The 7,272-nt window shown below is 45.1% G+C and overlaps 1 pseudogene; it reads left to right on the forward strand.

The window, feature by feature from the left end:
• Positions 1-357: 357 nt before the first annotated feature.
• LOC119345978 lies at positions 358-1,380 on the forward strand (annotated as a pseudogene).
• Positions 1,381-7,272: the final 5,892 nt, after the last annotated feature.

Consider the following 7,272-nt stretch of genomic DNA (forward strand, 5'->3'; position numbering starts at 1 on the left):
CCGTGACAACCATGCTTATCTAGTTTATGCGTAACAATTTGCAGAAAATTACAAACTTAGTTTTAGATAAATAGGCAATCCAGATTAGTGTTTGAGCTGTAAAGTGAATAAGATGAGTCATGCGTGTTATCACACCTTTTTGGTGGTGGAATGATAGTGCAACAACAAGGAACTTTAATGAACAGTCCAAGAATACACTTGTAAGTAGTGCCACCAAACAGAACATACCAAATGATGATTTTGAGAAGCATCCAAGCACTTTCCACACAAACAAATGCCAATTGTGAAAGAGATCATTCCATGGAAGCTATAAATAGCCCCGTAGCATGACGATCATCCTTCCTCATCCATCATTCTCATAAGTAGAGCGCATCATTTAAGCCAAGCAAGCTGTGGTCAATACAAATCCACCATGAAGATATTTCTCATCCTTGCCCTCCTTGCTATCGTGGCGACCACCGCCACAACTGCAGTTAGAGTTCCAGTGCCACAATTGCAGCCACAAAATCCATCTCAGCAACAGCCACAAGAGCAAGTTCCTTTGGTACAACAACAATAATTTCTAGGGCAGCAACAACCATTTCCACCACAACAACCATATCCACAGCCGCAACCATTTCCATCACAACAACCATATCTGCAGCTGCAACCATTTCCGCAGCCGCAACTACCATATTCGCAGCCACAACCATTTCGACCACAACAACCATATCCACAACCGCAACCACAGTATTCGCAACCACAACAACCAATTTCATAGCAGCAGCAGCAGCAGCAACAACAACAACAACAACAACAACAAGAACAACAAATCCTTCAACAAATTTTGCAACAACAACTGATTCCATGCATGGATGTTGTATTGCAGCAACACAACATAGCGCATGGAAGATCACAAGTTTTGGAACAAAGTACTTACCAGCTGTTGCAAGAATTGTGTTGTCAGCACCTATGGCAGATCCCTGAGCAGTCGCAGTGCCAGGCCATCCACAATGTTGTTCATGCTATTATTCTGCATCAACAACAAAAACAACAACAACAACTATCGAGCCAGGTCTCCTTCCAACAGCCTCAGCAACAATATCCATTAGGCCAGGGCTCCTTCCGGCCATCTCAGCAAAACTCACAGGCCCAGGGCTCTGTCCAGCCTCAACAACTGCCCCAGTTCGAGGAAATAAGGAACCTAGCGCTACAGACGCTACCTGCAATGTGCAATGTCTACATCCCTCCATATTGCATCATCGCGCCATTTGGCATCTTCGGTACTAACTGAGAAGAAAATAACTCTAGTACTAGATATATGAAACACCGTTTTCTCAGTCCATGGTTTGGTCGTTGTAGCGGTGAAAAAATAATGTGACATGCACTATCATGTAAGAATCCGAACTCTACTAGTTCAAACTTGGGAATAAAAGACAAACACAGGTCTTGTCTACATATTTATGTTGCATCTATTTATATATTAAAAGTAATATAAGGTGAACCAGGAGCAAGGTAAATACGCTAGAAAATTGCACGTTAATTAGAAATTACTAGCCCTCGATCTGGTACATCTTAACAAATAGAATTATCTTGACCGTTAGATTTATGTAACATATATAATGCTCTGGGCCTCCAACGACTGTACGTGACACATCTGAATGAACATATGTTAAAGAAAATATATTTGGTAAATGGCGGGCCTCTTTAAAAAGAGAACTCACGTACATGCACCAACTAAGAAAAACACATACATGTAAACGGGAAAAGGATGAGATTTTCTCACGTACGTGTGTTGATGCTTAAAAGTGGCACGATCATAAACAGCATGCCGGGGCAAAAACCTTGCCGGGGTAAAATCTTGCCGGTGTGAAAGCTTGCCGGTGTGAAGGCTTGCCGGCGTGGAAAGCTTGCCGGCACAGAAAGATCGCCGGTGCTTGCCGGTGTGAAATCTTGCCGGGGGAGAAACCTTGTCAGGGAGGAACCCTTGCCGGAGTACAAACCTTGCCGGAGTGAAACCTTGCCAGTGTGAAAGCTTGCCGGGTTGAAACATTGCCAGTGTGGAAAGCTTACTCGGATGGAAAACTTGCTGGGTTGGAGGCTGTGATAGTCAATCGAACGAGAAGTTGAAGATGGGCTCAAAAGGTTATTCAGATGATCTCCGATGGAAAAATGATCTACACGGGTTGTCTTCGCCTCGTCGAAACGGTCAATTTTGATATAAAAATCGTTCAAATTTGAGTTCGTATGCAAAAGTTAGAGCAATCGGAGTGCAGCCCTGTCACGAGGCGAGATGTGGCATGCCGCACCAAACACATGTCTGACGGGTAGCGCGAGGAAATAGCCTGTGTTGCGAGACCGATCTGACCCTCAAGATGATCTCTGATAAAAAAACCTTCAACATGAAAGTTGTTCGTCTCGTCGAAACGGTCAAGATTGCTTTTGGGCTTGTTTTCATCCGGGATCGTTTACCACCGCAAAAAAGACCCGCAATGTGCAGCCAGTTTAAACCGAACAGTTTTGGAAAGTTCGGATAAAGCAGTCCGAATTTGACTAGGGTTTTGGACGTGAATTGATGTAATTTTCTTGTAAGGAAAGCCTAGATAAATTCTTTGCTTGTACGGGAAGTCCAGCCGCCTCTTATATATGTTGGCGGTGATGGCCGATTGAAACAGCACACAATCGAACAAACACATCTACTACTTTTTCGTGTTCATCTACTTTTTATCTCTCCCTTGTATCTTTCTTCTCGTTCTTCGCTAGTTCTTCATGCTGGAGGGCTGCGGATCCACGAGGCTCTAGGGCCGAGCTAGCGAATCGACCTAGGGCAGCCCATAGCCGCCGCAATCCCTGACGGGGTCCCTCTCGGGTGCGCGGGGTTTCGGGTCTGCAAAAGCGCCCGCCGACTGTCTTGTGTATCGCGCTGTCGGTCGGGTCTCTTTCGACGTGAGCTGCGGTGCATCACCCCTGGCGTCGAGGGTACATGTGACGTGTTCGTGTGTGAACAACGTGCTCCCTGGCTCCACCCAGTTGAAAAAATATACATCTGGAGGCCACTTTGTTTCCTCATCAAAAAAAAACTTGTTAAGTTAGAAAAATAATCAAGAAGAAGTCGGACTCTTCCTTACAAAAACAAGGAACGTGTTAAGTTGACTTCGAAGAAAAAAGGAACATGTTAAGCTAAAAAAAACAAGAAACCTGTTAAGTTAGAAAAAAACAAGGAACGTGTTGTCCTAGGAAAGATATGTGTCAAATCTTACAAAAAAAAAGAATACACACACGTACGTTCATGCACTTGGAAAATAGAAAAAAAAGGAACATCACGTATGTATACACTTTGGAAACTAATTACATGACCATGTCTGATATACTCCTCTAATGCTTAATATTAGTGCCTAATAATTTATATTTAAAATTTAATTTACTGATCAAATGTCCCCACTGTTTAAATTTTAATGTGGCACATTGTTTGGCTATAGTATGAACCTAAATTTCCTCTTATTATTATATATCATGGTAATAATCCAAAGGCGACTAATCTGCACCGGTGCACCGGCGCAATCAATTCAGCCGGACACAGCGCGGCCTTTTGATTAGATTGCATTTAACCGTCAGATCTGGAATCGTTTTCTTTCCAATTAAACGGATTCAACCAAACAGCAGAGGGGAAAACAAAGCAGCGCCGCCGCCAACACTAGCCATGGACGATCGATGTAGCAAAACCTTGAAGAACCGCCGCCGGTCGCCACCCTCGCCGCTGGTGGCCGCCCTCGCCGTCGGTCACCGCCGGTCGCCGCCCTCGCCGCCTGCGTTTCTCATCGGCTTCATGCATGCAACAACATGCACTCGTGGTTGCAGGCTTGCAGCTCCGGCTCCGGGGGACATGGCCGCATCTCCGGTAACGCCGGCCGCCGACCGCAGCACCTGTCGTTGTGGTCGCGTTGTACCTCGCCGTGTGCCCTCCCGAGGCTTTCGCTGGTTCCAACAAAAAACGATACCTGTTGTAGCAAAAAAGTTTATCGCTTCCAGCAAAAAAGCTTACCGCTACAGCCCGCCATCGTCATTGTAGCAAAAATGTTAACCTGATGTAGCTTCTGTGGTTGCCGACTGCAACAAAAAATGACGTGGTTGTAGCAAAACACAAAAGAAAAATGCCGGCCGGCCGCTTTGTATGGTGGTAACAAACCCTATAGCCGGTGGTAGCGAAAAACTTCATAGTTTGCAGCAAAAAAATGTTGTCACTCGTCGTCGAGGTTGCATCATCTTCATGAATTATGTCGCAAAAAAACGTTGTCGCCGGTAGTAGCAAATGAAGCCGCCGGTAGTAGCAAAACAAGACACTGGTTCCAGCCAAAAAAATCAGTGACAGAACCTTTGGTTGGTTCCAACAAAAAAACTTGTCGGTTGTAACATCCCTCGCCACCGGATGTAGCATCTCCCGGGGCTGGTTGCAACACTCCAATAAAAAAAGTTGTCTATGAGCGCATCCATGGCGACTGCTGCACCGTCAGCAACGAGGGGTAGAGGAGGCAATGAAAATCGTTCGAGTCGTAGCTCCACAGGACGCGGCTGCAGCATGGGGAGTCCAAAAATCTGTCACAAGCAACATGCGCCTCGCCATCCTCCTGCGCAGGAGTGAGAAGAAAAAGGAATAACAGGAAGAAGAAAGGAAACGGGAGAAAGAAAAAAGAAACGATTGGTGGTTGGCTCAGGCAATTAGTCAAACGAGGGGCACGCGGGGCCGCAGGATACAGTGCAATCGAACGAAGCGCGCGCGTCCGGCCGAAGACTCGGCCGGACTGCCGGCTGGAAATGTTTCCCTAATCCGAAGGCTTTGTCTGAATGACAAGTCATGTGAGTTACCGGCTAACTAGAAAAAAGATAGATATGCTATAGAATTCCATAATAATTAGAAATATCTAGCCTTTAATTATGTAAATCAGAAAATCACTACCGTTGGATTTACTTTAAAGGTAAATTTCTCTAAATTCCCACCATTGCCAGTATGTAGAAACCTGTGCTGCTTCAATTCTCCCATAATCACCAATCAATCAACAACACAAAACATACCTCAGTTAAAAAAACTGAACAAGAAAAAGAAAAAAAGAAGAAAGGACAAGATACACGCATGTACACGACAGCCTTGGCTTGAAACACATCAGTAGATACACGCATGTACACGACCTAGGACAGCCCATAGCCGCCGCAATCCCTGACGGGGTCCCTCCCGGGTGCGCGGGGTTTCGGGTCTGCAAAAGCGCCCGCCGACTGTCTTGCGTATCACGCTGTCGGTCGGGTCTCCTTCGACGTGAGCTGCGGTGCATCACCCCCGGCGTCGAGGGTACACGTGACGTGTTCGTGTGCGAACACACTTTTTGGCGACTCCGCTGGGGACGAAGCTTTGAACAGTCTTCAGCCTGTTCTTGCTACGAGGAGAGCGTCATCAAGCGGCTGCAATCTACAACGGTAACATGTATCATCAATCTCCTTGTGTAGATGCAAATAGCCATTATGTTGATGTTGCTAGATCTTTCAACGGACATGTGATGTCGGCCAGCCCCTAACGAGCAAAGGCCGACTAGTTATTCCATTGGAGAAACTTGGAATTTACAGAATCGTGACATGCAACTTATGAATCTGAACTTTCATGCATCGGCAACAACTTTCAATATGTCGCTGAACAACACGATTTGTTCGAGTGATCAATATAGGACACCTCATGTACATGAGGGTATCTCAAAGTTTTATCCATCCGCAGCCGGCTCGCAATATGCGGGTTCATCCCCAAACATGCCGATGAATGGGGGAATCGGCCATGCTTCTGTTAGCTATATTTGGCCGGTTATCCTCAAACATCATATACTACACCTCATCAGATTAATTGTTCAGTGGCGTATGAAACTAAAAATATTCATAAATCGGCTCACGTTCACGGTCATGGCCGAGTGAATGGAGATACTATAGGAGCATATGTGCCTAATATTGCAGGAGATGAGGTGGCTCTGGCTGCATTAAAAATTTTAGCCCAAAATAAGAAGATTAGTGCTATTTGCCTTGAGCAACACGACAAGGGATTGGTTCCTGATTATGAGGCAATAAGAGCTAGGGTTTTGAAAGAAGACCAAGTGTTGCCGATTGATCAAATTGTTGAAAGAAAATATTCAACAACGATGCACATGCCTTCACCTATCATTGCAGCATGTTATACACCCCCTGTACAAGCGCAAAATTTCGGCAACATCAATTCATTGCCGAAAGATCCTAAAAGTATTGGGGGGCAAGCCGATCCAAGCAGGGTTGAGGTTAAAGAAAAATATCTAGCCCAAGTGGACAAGATCAAGCCAAAGCTCACAGGGAATAGAGTCAACGAATTTACTACACCTACCCTTGAGGAATTACCAGCAGAATATCGACAGGCCTACGAAGCACTCAAGAAGAAACGTGGAGAGGGATATTTGCAAGAATACGTCAAGTGCCTTCCTCCATGTAGCAACCATGTTGGCCCTTCTACACTGTTGAGGCAAGAAAAAAAAGAAGCTTTGCAAGCAAACCAGCAAAAAAGGATTCACTCGGTTAATATGGTGGATTCGGTTGAAACCGGATTGAGCAACGGGATGTTTAAGGCCGAGTGCGTTGCATCGTGCCAGCCGAGTGCATCGTTCCAGACGAGTGCATCACCAACTAAAGCCGAGTGCATCAAGCCAACTATTGCCTCGTGTACCAAAATAGAAGAAGCAAGCTTGGCTGAGCAAAGGAACGACAAACGCAAGAAATTGGTTGTGCTCAATTTTTCTGGATGTAAGGGAGCTTACATGCTACCTTATGAGTTTCGTGCTAAAGATATTGATGAGCATCAAGAACACAGTAATGGCTGAACACAGTTCAGTTAACGATGAACATCAAGACCAAGAAAATGCGGCCGAGCAAAGTTCAACTGACAAAGAGCGTCCGAGTGAAATCCACTCGGGCAATCCGACTGAAATATACTCAGGCAATTCGAGTGAAATATACTCGGGCAATCTGAGTGATGAGGCACCAGATCCAGAAAAAGAGGAAGAGGCGTTGGAGAATTATTCAGAAGTGGAGCAATGTATTGTTCCAGTGGTGCAACCATCTTCTCCTTCCAACGTCTTCACAAAGGTACACCTAGCAGATAGTTTACTCAATTTTCGATTCGGTCAAAATGATATTGTTGATGTACCTATTAGTAAGATTCTAATTAATTTTGAAAGACCAATTGAAATGAGTAAACTTTTTGTTAGGAAGGATCTTGTCACTAATCATGATAATCAA

The sequence above is a fragment of the Triticum dicoccoides genome, unplaced genomic scaffold (assembly GCF_002162155.2).
Source record: "Triticum dicoccoides isolate Atlit2015 ecotype Zavitan unplaced genomic scaffold, WEW_v2.0 scaffold35363, whole genome shotgun sequence".
In the NCBI taxonomy this organism is placed as follows: Eukaryota; Viridiplantae; Streptophyta; class Magnoliopsida; order Poales; family Poaceae; genus Triticum; species Triticum dicoccoides.